Source organism: Mus caroli, chromosome 18 (genome assembly GCF_900094665.2).
Source record: "Mus caroli chromosome 18, CAROLI_EIJ_v1.1, whole genome shotgun sequence".
Taxonomy (NCBI): Eukaryota; Metazoa; Chordata; class Mammalia; order Rodentia; family Muridae; genus Mus; species Mus caroli.
This window is the reverse complement of record NC_034587.1, coordinates 62,657,649-62,671,185: the sequence shown is the minus strand read 5'-3', so window position 1 is coordinate 62,671,185 and position 13,537 is coordinate 62,657,649.

The following is a 13,537-nucleotide window of genomic DNA, read 5'->3' as shown; positions in this document are numbered from 1 at the left end:
CCTTCCTTCCTTCCTTCCACCTGTCTGTCTATCTGTCTCTTTTTCAGCATAGATCCCTGAGTTTTGACTTGACTTGGGTGGGGGTGTCCATTTTTATTCTTCTCTCATACAATATATCCCAACTACAGTTCCCCTCTGTCCCCTTCTCATTTCTCCTGTCCCCTAGATCTGCTGCTCCTCCATCTCCTTTCAGAAGAGAGGAGACCTCCCAGTGATGTCAGTCAAACAAGGCTTAACAAGATGGGATAACACATCAAAGCTGGATGAGGAAGCCCAATATGAGGAAAAGGGTCAGAGACAGCTCCACACCCAGGAGTCCAATAAAAACCCCAAGCTAAACAACCACAGTGTGTATGCAGAGGACCTGTTGCAGGTTCACGCAGGCACCATGGTTGCTGCTTCAGGTTTCTGTGAACCTCTATGATCTCTGCTTAGTTGATTCTGTGGGTCATGTTCCTCTGGGTGTTCTGGACTCTTCTGGCTCTTTCCATGTTTCCTCCCCTTCTTCTGCAGGGTTTCCCAAGCTCCACCTAGTGTTGGTCTGGGGATCTGCTCCCATCAGCAGCTGGAAGAAGCCACTCTGATGATAACTGGGCTAGGCACCTACAAGTATAGCAGTGTTTCATTAGGGATCATTCTGTTGACTTTTGTTGTTGTTGTTGCTTTGCTTGTTTTGTTTTGTTTGCTTGGTCAAACCTGTTTGGTTCTACTTTACATGTGTATCCCTGGCTGTCCTCAGAATCTTGTTCCTCCTACGTCCACCACTTTTAGCAACTCCTGTGAGCGTGCACCACTACAACCAGCTGCAAGACAGTTTCTTAATGACAGGTACACTGGTGGCCCTGAAGCCTGAGGGACACAAATGATGTTCGATCGGGTCCTGGCGGCAACATCATGGCTTGTGTGACCTTAAGCAAGACATTTCTATGTTACTTAACTGCTCAGTGTATAAGCACCTCTCTTGGTCGTGACTACTATAGAGTTGTAAAATGCAGGTCATCTAAGACCAGCTCCCCTCTGCTTGGCACATGTTAGAGGATGTGCTCACGTCAGTGGCCACTGAATGAACTGTGCAGTGTGCTCCCCGCACAAAGGAGCTTGAGAGAGATTTTTTTCCCCAATTTTAACCATTAACAAGATTCTAAGGTCTCAATTCTTAATCTAATTATTTTTATTGACAGGGATTGCTGTTTTATTTTTTACTACCTCCTCGTTTTATACAAGCTGGAGACTTTGCAAGGCATGATGGGAAAGTATTGATAAGAATCTCAGCATTCAAGGAACATGGGCATCAGGATGTGAACTAGAACCCAGAAGTTCAGATTTAATAATGTATCCTCATTTGTCCATCTGCTCTTCCCACAGAGCATCCAAAACAAATGTGTTCAGACAAACACCCATCCCTACAGACTCCGCCCTCCTCTGTTTCTATGTCCATAGACTAACTGGACACTCTGTGTCAAGTTTTCTCTGCATCTCTACCTGACTTCCCAGCCTGTTCCATGGCACAGAAACATCTCCTGCCTCTTTCCCATCACATGTGACCAACTGTTTTGGTAGAGGAGTCACTTTAAGACATGGCTCTGACAAGCTAGGCATGACAAGCTAAGGATGGGCTCTTCTCTCTGCAGTCTGCAGTCTGCTGCTCTGCTGGAGGTGTGATGCAGGGGCGGGAGCAGCCATCTTGGTCCCTGCATTGTGGGTGCTCAGCAACAACATGAAGAGGACTCCCATCCCTGACACTGCTGTGCCAGAATAGCTGGATTCCAACTGCACTCTCTAGTTTGCTCTGAACGTCTTGGGTCACTATCAGCCAAAATTAAATCCATCCACTTACTCCTTCAACTCCACCTCCAGTTAATTACTTAGCCTTAGTGACTTAGAAAAAACTGAAATTTACTGTACATGGAGAAATATCTTAAATTGATCCATACCTGTGTTTCCAATTTCTATTGGTTTCCTAGCTCAGGGCTTTGTCACCTATTGTCACACTGCTTGGTGTCCCAGAGCAGACTGTTTCTGTCCCATTTAACACAGTGCGCACTTTTCACTGAGTTATTTATGAACACTCATTAGACCTGCTCCTCCCCTCCCCTCCACTCCCATTCTCTCCTTTCCCTTCCTCTCCCTTCTTCCTCTCCCCTCTTCTCCTCTCCTTCCCTCTTTTCCTTTTCCCTCCCCTCCCCTGTCCTCCCCTTTTCTCCTTTCCTTCTAGCCTCTAGCTCCGCCATCTGGCTAAGCTATGCACAGCAGTCATGTGGATCAACTTGTTCCTTATTGTAGTCAGAATGAGATATTCCCAATTCCCCTGCAAATAAATACAGTCTGTCAGTGCAATGGGACAGACAGACAGACAGACACACAGACAGACAGACAGACACACACACACACACACACACACACACACACCAGAAAGGGTGGGAAAATGGAGGGGGGATTTACAGGAGGTTTCAGGGTGGTGAAAGAGGGGGTAGTGGAGATGAGGGTGACTAAAATGTATTATATATGCATGTGAAAATGTCAAATAATAAAAGAGAAATTAAAACAAGTTCTTCTGGCCCATGGGCCTAAGCAGAGTCCCAGAGCACAGCCTTTTTGGTTTCTGTGACTCCCATCACACCCATCCCTATGGCCTTCTCTGGAATTGCCCACTGAGCTTCCCCCTCCTAACTCTAGCAATGCCAGGGTCCTCTGGAGTTCCACAAATGACCATGTGTTTTTTTCACTTTGAACTTGAGAACGACTCTGAGTTCAACAAGGCTGCATGATACAAGGTCAGAGTGCAGAAGTCAGCTGAATTTTCTCTGTATTTCCAATGGGCAAATCCAATACAGGAATGAAGGGGAGAGTTCTGTCAATAACACCATCCTAAGAAGCACAAAAGACTTAGCAAGAAACTAACAAAGAGCAAAATGTACCATCTTGAAACCTAAAAGCATCAGTGACAGAAGAATTCAATAAATAGGAAACAGGAAGTGAGTGTGCAGGGATCACGGGGAAGGCAATAGTCTCATCTCCACATGGAGAGCCAGCCTGGGCTGGGACAGCGCCCCAGATGTACCAGCCAACAAGCTACCCCGAACTAACTGTACACGTGGGATGCCAGGAACCCTTTCCAGAAATAACCCTGGAAAGGAACACAGGACTTACACTTCCTGACTTAGAAACTTACTATGAAACAGTCATGGTGCTGAATGAGTCCAGGGATGGAAATCTAGATCAAGGGCTGGCAACAGGGCTCAGCAGGCTAAGGCGCTTGCCTCCAAGCCTATGATCTGAGTTTGACCCCCAGGACACACAAGGTGGAAGGAGAGAACATACTACCACAAGCTGTCCTCTGATCTCCACATGCATGTACACACATACATAACATACAAGAAATAATAACATAGCACAATATGATGAAAGAAATGTAATCAAGCAAACAGAGTCAGGGACAGAGAATTCATCTAGAGCTGATTTTTGACAAGAACCCAAGTTTATTCAATAAGGAAAATAATATTTTCACCAAATCACCCTGAGGCAGTATTGCAAGCAGGAGAATGGAGTTGGACCCCTGCCTCACACTGTATTTTTTGTTTTCTGTTGCTGAACACATGAGATCAGCAATTCAGAAAGGAAACAGGATTATTGCGACCACACCTTTGGAGGTTCCTACCCATCATCAGCTCTACTCAGTAATATTGAAGCACAAATTGAGGCTGAGGAATGAAGAACACTGGACTGCACCATCCCCTTACAGAGTGTCTTAGTCAGGGTTTGTATTCCTGCACAAACATCATGACCAAGATGCAAGTTGGGGTGGAAAGGGTTTATTCAGCTTACACTTCCACACTGCTGTTCATCACTAAAAGAACTCAGAACTGGAACTCAAGCAGGTCAGGATGCAGGAGCAGAGGCCATGGAGGGATGCTGCTTACTGGCTTGCTTCTCCTGGCTTGCTCAGTTAGAGCCACAGACACAGGCTTTGGAAAACATCCTAACAGCCCTTCAAGTGATTAAACACGGAGTTATCATGTGGCCCAGTTAGTCTCCCAGATAGTCCAGGAAGATGAGAAGTGGACATGTTCACCCTGACATCTGCCTGTGCTTGTGATAAATCAAAGAGAGGAACGGTCTGAATGGTCATCACTGGATGAATCTGTGAACAAATTGTAGTATGTCCATGTAGTGAAATATGTTGCCACAAAAGAACGAATTTCTAAGCTTTCCTCGGAATGGATATTGAAACCATTATGCTTAGCTAAAACATCAGTCACAAAGGGTCATGATGATATAAGTGATGATTAATATGAAGTCCTGGATAGACAAATGATAGAGGAAGAAAGCAAACACGTGGCTCTACTCAGTGTGGGGAACACAGGGATTTGGAGACACAGGGAGAGTGGGAGATTAAAAAATTTATTCTTGGGCTGGTGAGATGGCTCAGTGGGTAAGAGCACCCGACTGCTCTTCCGAAGGTCCAGAGTTCAAATCCCAGCAACCACATGGTGGCTCACAACCATCCTCAACGAGATCTGGCGCCCTCTTCTGGAATGTCTGAAGACAGCTACAGTGTACTTACATATAATAAATAAATAAATCTTTAAAAAAAAAAATTTATTCTTGAAGTAGTGAAAAGGTCCAAGGTTTGACTGTGGGCAGGGGAGCCTGTGTCTGTGGCTCTAAATATACACTTAGAGCATTGGATAGAAGGGTTTGAACCACTGCCATGCATAGTCTGTGGAAGCTATCTCAATAAAGCTTTAACACTTGGCCTCCGTGTCTCACCGCCTCCACACCCTTCACATGCTCACAATGGAAAACTCTTTTGAGTGCATTTCCTGAGGTTCCCATGGCCCTCTGGGCCTGTGAGAGTCAACAAAGAAGTAAGGTTGCAGCTGACATCCCAAGAAGAGTCTTTGTCTGCCCCTTCAAGCAGTGGCCATTTCTCTGCCTACCAGGTTCACCAGCATGGCTAGTCCATCACAGCGCCATTGCCTTCTTAGCCACAGACACTCTGCTCCAAACAGCCTGACCTTCACCACTACCACCACCCCTGCCTCCCCCACCAAGACCAGTGTGCACAATAAATTTGTAGCCAATATTCTAGGCCAGCCTTTAATAAAGGCCAGCTCCCTGGGAGAGAAAACAACCCCTTATCTGCCTAAAGATAGCCATTACCCTTTCCAGACGGAGCCAGCTATGGGGTGGAGTGAGGGTCCTGTGGTGTCCCAGGGCCCGAGTGAGACCCCACTGATTCCTCACTAGCGCAGAGCCAGGCCTCCAGGAATGAAGACCTTGAACCTTTATTATACTGGCAGAATATGCCTCTTCAGTATCTACTGTGGTGCGGTGCCCTCTGCTCCTGGGTCTCTGGGTTTATGGAGGAGTGCTGGCCTCAGCCCATCACATGATACTTGCCCCCTTAAATAAATAGGAAGTGAGATTATCCACAGGAGACCTGCACAAGGTTAGACCAATTGACTAGCCATCATGGAGTGAGGACAGGCTCACAAATCCCTATCCAAGTTAAAGCCTGCTGGGGTGGGGATCTTCACAAGCCAGGTGGGAGTGAGAGAGGGGGACATTTACAGGCAGTTAAAGGTTGTTACCAGGAAGGGCTCACAAGGCCCGGCCCCTCCCAGAATTTACAGACAGTGCCTGCTGGGAGGAGGAGTTTCTTCAGTAAAGCAGCTGCAGCCAGTGTGGCTGTAAACAACGCTGTGAAACTCAGTGGTCACCTTGCCACAGCTGGGTGGAATGGGTTGTTTCTGTCGAATCTGAGTGGGGGTGGGGGTCGGGGAAGAAGGGTAGACCTTTGTTCACATCTAGGAGGAAACTGTGCACAATAGGGTTTCCCTTCCCTGTCCGGTCCGTCCCCTCTCTTCCTTGAGCCTTGGGTAATAAGACTTTCAGAAAGTAGGCTGGTTTTTAACTTGCAACGTTCCGACCGGAGCTGCTGAGTATGCAAGTTGTGGAACCTTTCATGGTCTCTGCCCCTAAATTTATTGCTCTTTGGTGCCAGTACACACTCTCGGATTCCTATCAGAGATGAGTGGGGCAGCAGAGAAAGCTTCTCCGTCGCCACCCCCACTCCCTCCCCTGGCAGTCTCCAGGACCATAAGAAGATTCTGTCCAAGGGGCTGCAGTTCAGTAACCTGTCGGAGGCTGCCCTCTAGTGGTCATCATGAGAATGCATCTGCAGCAAGCGCTCAGATCCAGTTACTAGAAGACCCTACCTGCTTCCCAGGGATCACCTAGGACAAAAGAAATGGGGTCCCCAGCAGGGTTGGCGTCTTCCTCCTGAGACTCCCAACACTCTAGAGCTTTGAACTCACCGTTGGAGAAACTAGTCCCTACTCCGATACTCATCCAAGAGCTCCTGCACCTTCACCAGGGCTGGCTGCTCCAGAAGGCAACGGTTCTATGTTTAAATTATTCAAGGAGGGGAGGACTTGACCTCTAACACTCACTAAGGAGATGGAATTTGCATTTGTAAATGACTGGCTGCCGGAGCCATTCATTCATTCATTCATTTATTCATTGTGTTTAGGTGCAAGTTCATTCATTCATTCTTTTTGTCCAGATGCAAGCTCTTGACCATGGCCTTCAGTTGCAAGATGAAGCCAGAAAATCACAAGCAAGTTACCGGCTGCTTGGTTTAGCTGGGAGACTTGAATGTGAATATAGCATTGAAAAATATAAGTACTTAATTCCTACTAACTCGAACTAATACTGACAATGCTCGAGAGTTGTTGATTAACCTGGTTGTAAATAACCCCTATGTAATGGCTCTGGTTAACCTCCTTCAGATTCATGCTCAGGATGGTTACCTGGTAACACTTAAGGCAACTCGTATATTTTATTCGGGAGCATCTAACAGAGGATGCAGTTGTTAAAACCAAACAACAGAGGACTTACCCGTTGCTTTAGACAGAGACGTTCTTGGTTTTGACATGGAGCTGCTGAGATTCAGCAGCTGCCGCATACAGAGAGCTGCTACAAGCAAAGTGGAATCACCAGTGAGGGTTCAGGCAATTATCGCTGCAGGGTTTCAGTTAGGATCTGAGCACACTGGCTGGCATGTGTTTGGAAATCAAAAGACGCATTTTTGATGGAGGAACCCTAGACAATTATTCAATTTCTGCCTGCTGCTTTTCCTTTTTTCCTTAATAATGTTTGGGGGAAAGTTCTAAATAAATAAATAATAAGCAAATAAGACAACTTCAATGATTTTAAAATTGTATTTACTTTTAATGGAAAACAGATTTTTTTTTCCATACAATATATTCTGGTTATGGTTCCCCGTGCCCCACCTCTTCTCAGATCCTATCCAATGCCCACCTTCCCATCCTCCCACTCCCCCTCGAATCCAAGACCACACCCTTTATCTCATTAGAGAACAAATAGACTTCTAAACAAACACAAAACAAAACACATAGGACAAAACAAACAGGAAGAGCCAAGGAATGGGTACAAGAAGCACACACAGAGGCAGAGACAAGCATTCACACACACACAGAGAAAGTTCATAAAAACACGAACTGGAAACCAAACTATACAAGCAAGATACCTGTAAGGGTTAAAAAAAAAAAAAAAAAAAAAGTCCCGATTGTCAGGTCCAAAGGACACTTCATTTTCTAAAACTCCAAAAGGCTGTCCAAATACCCAGAAACGAACTCAGCCTGGGCTATGGGAAGACTACTGGCAGTGAGAGAAAAGACAGAATTCCTCAGAACTGTGAAACCAGTCCGTGTCTGCCAACAAGAGTCATTTCCCCTCTTCCAGATGCCTCTGGCTGTTCTTGATCTCAAGTCTATAGTAAAACCTTCCCGTTAATCATACCATGGGAGATCGATGTTGTCAGATTCTAAATCTGGTGCGGAATACCTGAGAGAGGCAAAAATGGATCCCGATTATGAAAGGACTCCATCTTTTCCAACTGAACTGAGCAGCTGTTTGGATTTTCCTAATGTATGGGTCATTTATTTCTGCTGACTTCTGTTGCCCTACTATTCCAGGGTTTCTATTCCAGCACAAAACATCATGACCAAGAAGCAAGTTGGGGTGGAAAGGGTTTATTCAGCTTACACCTCCACATTGCTGTTCATCACCAAAGGAAGTCAGGACTGAGACTCAAGCAGGTCAGGAAGCAGGAGCTGATGCAGAGGCCATGGAGGGATGTCCATTACTGGCTTGCTCAGCTTGCTCTCTTACAGAATCCAAGACTACCAGCTCAGGGATGGCACCACCCACAATGGGCCCTCCCACCCATGATCACTAATTAAGAAAATGCCTTACAGCTGGATCTCATGGAGGCTCCTTTCTCTGTGATAACTCCAGCTTGTGTCAAGATCACACACAAAATGAGCCAGCACACCTACCCATTTTGACTTCCAGTTCGAGGGTCTGACTCGTGAACAGTTCTCCTCCACCTGCTCTCACCACTAGACTCTCCTAACTACTCTGGTAAGTCTCCTCAGAGCTGCCTGCCAAACTGTCTCCTCGCAGCTCCCAGAGCCCTCTACTGTTACAAAGGTCACACAGGTGAGCCAGGCAGCTTCTCTCACCCTATTGGGCCCCCATTACATGGAAAGCGATCGTATAACACGATTTGGGAAATTTCTGACAAGTCTCTGGGTCCAACTGGGAGAGGCGAGGCTCCATGTATTATTTATAATTCTTAGTTCCTGTGCTCTTGCTGTTGAAAAACAAAACCTTTTCCTGTGCTATCGAGTTCAAGACTATTTCCCCACTTTCTCTTCTATCAGACTCAGGGTATCTGGTTTTGTGTTGAGGTCTTTCATCCATGTGAAGTTGAGTTCTGTGCAGGGAGATAATAGGTATGGATCTATTTGCACTCTTCTGCATGCAGCCATGCAGTCTGACCAGCACCACTGATTAACAACGCTACCTCCTTAACATTCTGCATCTCTATATGGTGTCCATAGGTGTGTGGACTCACGCATGGGTCTGTGTGGTTTGCTCTCTCACCAACATTATTTGTTTTTATGGCAATATTATGTGGGTTTTTAAAAAATTACCTTTGTTCTTGCAATACAATGTGAGATTAGGGATAATGAACCCCCCAGTAGTTCTTTTGTTATTTGGGGTTGTTTTAGATATCCTGGGTTTTCTGTTTTCATGTGAGGGTGAACATTGTCCTTTCAATACATGTGAAGGATTGTTGTGGAATTTTGATGAGGATTGCGCTGAATCTGTAGCTCGCACTTGGTGGGATGGCCATTCCCACTATATTCCGTCCTTAAACACGAGAGCTCTTTCCATCTCCTCTCCAATTCCATTCTTCCAGTGTCTTACGGCTTTTATTATAGAAGTTTTCTATTTGCTTAGTTAGAGTTACCTCGAGTTTTTTTTTCCTCAGTCCCTTTGAAAGGTATTGCTTTCTGATTTCTTTTTCAATTCATTTGTTGTTTGTCTATAGGAAAGCTTTTGTTTTTGGTTTGTTTTTTTTTTTTTTGTCTGTTAATTTTGTAATCCCGATATTTTGTTGAAAGTGTGGGTCAGCTGTGGAATTTCCTGGTGAGTTTTTAGGGTCATTTATGGATACAATCAGATCCCGTGAAAATAAATCTGCTTTGACGTCTCCCTTTCCTCTTTGTATTTGGTGGCTCTCATTCAATTGTCTTATCGCTCTAGCTAGGACTTCAAGTGCTTATTGAAAAGGCATGGAGAGAGTGGGCAAGCTTGTCTTGTTCCTGATTTTAATGGAATTGCTTGAAGTTTCTCTCTTTACAGTTTCCAGGTGGAGAGCCTCTAAATATTGAATGCTGACACAAAGGGATTTGAGACCAATTTTTAAGTCTGAGTTTAAAAACAAATAAATTCTACTTCAGGCAGAATTTTAGATGTCCAGGCAGGAAAAAAGTTAATAAATGATGGTCCAGAAAGGCCCAGCAAGGTCAGAGGGCAGCACGTGAAGGTGTTACCTGGAGCAATGAACTTCCAGACACCCAGCTGCAGCTCAGGATAGAGCACCCACCTAGCATGTACAGGGCCCTGGGCTGTCCCTAGCCTCAAAAAGAAAAAGGGGGGGGGGTTAGGGAGGGAGGTGAGATCCAGGGAGGCTACTCAGAAGCTATGCCAGGAGAAAAGTTCCACAAGGAGAAACTTCCCATGGAGTAGCAAGTCTCAGAGAAGGCCTCTGAAGGTCTAGGGCTGTCTACAAAGTGCAAAACCCAAAAGACAGGAGAAAAACATGATGGTAAGAGCAGAATTCAATGGCACCCAGAACATGAAACCAAGAGAGAAATGTAGTGTGTCTGTCCAAGCAACAGGTTTGACTTGCTTTAGCAACTGGACCCTATGATAGATGCCCCTGAACTAAAATTCAAATTGTCTTAAGTATTGCCAGGCAATCATCCTGACTATGAACCTGAAGGTTAGCCAAGAGCCTTAAAATCAGGATTATTTATACTCCGGTTGAATCTGAGCATAAAGCTCTCCAAAGGAAAGCTCCGCGATCCAGAGTCCTGGGCGACTCAAAGGGAAGCCACCAACCCTGATGAAGACCCGCTGTTTTCTTTCTTTAAAAACAATGTGATGGCGATGCACTTGCCGCAGGTGAAGTTCCAAAACTGACCACCAGAGGGAAACCTCGGCTAAGTTACTGCTTCTAGGTTCCGAAGCCTTAAAAAAAAGAGTCGCTTCCAATTAAAGCTCCTGGGAGAGTGGGCAGCCAGGAAGCGCTCTCTTCCGTTCCTGCTCTTCTCTGATAGGGATCTGAGAGCCTGTACTGTCACCAAAGAGCAGCAAAGCTAGGTGTAGGGACCGGGAAAGGCCTCACATTTCGAGCCCAACTGTACTCAGCAGCTCAAGTAAGAATTTTACAAGTTAAAACTTGAGCTTGGCGTAGATAGAATTCTCCCAACGTTCTGCAAGTCTTACTACCCAAAGCTCAAGGAACAGAGAGGACCGGGCAGGGAAGGGAAGCCCTATTGTGCACGTTTTTTCACCTGTGTGAACAAAGATCTGCTCTCTGCGCCCAGGTTCGACAGAAACAACCCATTCCAAGGTGACCAATGAGTTTAATGGTGTTTGTTGTTGACAGAAAATGCTGTACAGAAACACTGGTGCGGCTGCAGCAATGACCACCAAACATGTCATCCCAGTAAGCATTGCCTATAAATTTTAGAAGGGGCGGGGCCTCGTGAGCCCTTCCTCCTAGCAACCGTTAACTGCCTATAAACGTCCCCCTCTCTCACCCCCACACAGCAAACCTTAACTTGGATGGGGATTTGTGAGCCTCTCCTCACTCCATGATTGTTAGTCAATTAGTTTAATCTTGTGCAGGTTAACCACACTTCCTGTTTATTTAAGGGGGCAAGCATCATGTGATGGGCTGAGGCAAGCATCTCTCCATAAACTCAGAGACCCAGGAGCAGAGGGCACCGCACCACAGTAGATACTGAAGAGGCATATTCTGCCAGTATAATAAAGGTCCAAGGTTATCATTCCTGGAGGCCTGGCTCTGCACTAGTGAGGAATCAGTGGGGTCTCACTCGGCCCCATGATCCCACAGGACCCTCACTCCACCCCGAGGCTAGCGCTGGCTGGAAAGGGTAATGGTTATCTTTAGCCAGATGAAGGGGTTGGTCCCCCCCCCTGCCCCCAGGGAGCTGGCCTTTATTAAAGGCTAGTCTAAAATATTGACTACAAATGTGTTGTGCATTTTCTGGCCTTGGTGGGGGAGGCAGGGGTGGTGGTAGTGGTGAAGGTCAGGCTGTTTGGAGCAGAGTGTCTGTGGCTAAGAAGGCAATGGCGCTGTGATGGACTAGCCATGCTGGTGAACCTGGTAGGCAGAGAAATGGCCACTGCTTGAAGGGGCAGACAAAGACTCTTCTTGGGCTGTCAGCTGCAACCTTACTTCTTTGTTGACTCTCACAGGCCCAGAGGGCCATGGGAACCTCAGGAAATGCACTCAAAGCAGTGTTCCATTGTGAGCATGTGAAGGGTGTGGAGGTGGTGAGACACGGAGGCCAAGTGTGAAGGCTTTATTGAGATAGCTTCCACAGACTATGCATGGCAGCGGTTCAAACCCTTCTATCCAATGCTCTAAGTATATATTTAGAGCCACAGACACAGGCTCCCCTGCCCACAGTCAAACCTTGGACCTTTTCACTACTTCAAGAATAAATTCTTTAATCTCTCACCCTCTCTGTGTCTCCATGTCTCTGTGTTCCTCATACCTAGTGTCTTAGTTAGGGTTTTACTGCTGTGAACTGACACCATGGCCAAGGCAAGTCTTATAAAGGACAACATTTAATTGGGGTTGGCTTACAGGTTCAGAGGTTCAGTCCATTATCATCAAGTTGAGAGGGTGGCAGCATCCAGGCAGGCATGGTACAGGAGGAACTGAGAGTTCTACATCTTCATCTGAAGGCTGCTAGTAGAAGACCGACTTCCAGGCTGCTAGGATGAGTGTCTTAAAGCCCACACCCACAGTGACACACCACGTCAACATGGCCACACCCTTTAGTAGAGCTACTCCCTGGTCTGAGTACATACAAAACCATCACACCTAATAACCATGCATTTACTTTCTTCCTCTATCTGTGTGTCTAGTATTAATCATCCCATCACAACGGTCTTTTCTGACAGCCTCTTTTGCTAAGCATAATGGTTTTAAGATCCACTCAGGACTGGAGAGATGGCTCAGTGGTTAAGAGCACTGTCTGCTCTCCCGGAGGTCCTGAGTTCAAATCCCAATGACCACATGGTGGCTCACACATATGTAATAAGATCAGACGCCCTCTTCTGGTGTGTCTGAAGACAGCTATAGTGTACTTACATATAATAAATAATAAATTTTTAGAAAAATAAATAAATAAAATTAACCTTTAAGATTCCTTCACAGTAAAGCATAGACCCTTGCTGTTTCTGTAGCAGAAAAATATTCCATTCCATGGACATACTGCATTTTGTTCCCAGATCCATCCACTAATGAACATTTAGATTGCCCTTCCCTTTGAACTCTTTACAAATATGCTACACACAGAGAGACAGATGTCAGGGTGAGCATTTACAACGTTCATTTTCCTTGACTATCTGAGGCTAACAGAATAACTGGGTCATCTTACCATATGTAGTCCCTGTGTTGTCATTTGAGGAACTGCCAGGAAGTTTTCCAAAGTGGCTGCTGTGAACTGAATTCCTGAAAAGACGCTGCGTCTGGCTGTGAACAAAAACTCACAGAAGGCCTTTCTGTGTCTGCAGAGAATGATAGGCTGATGGGAATTTCAGTACTGTGGGGAGATTGGGATTTAGGAGAACTAGTTCAGAGGGCTAGTTTTAACTTTGGGAACAGCCTTTGCCTGCCTTTCGTCTGTATTAGAACTAACATCTTGTGATAATAGATATAAACCTTGTAGAAGCTATTAACTTAGAAGTAACATTTTGTGATAGTAAATAAAAACCTCTTAGAAGCTATCAACTTAGCAGAACACTAGCTTCTGCCAATCCAGGAGCCATTAGAGAGCATCTTTGGCCTGTAAAAAAAATTTCTCCCATCTCAATGTATCTCCCTTCTGATGCA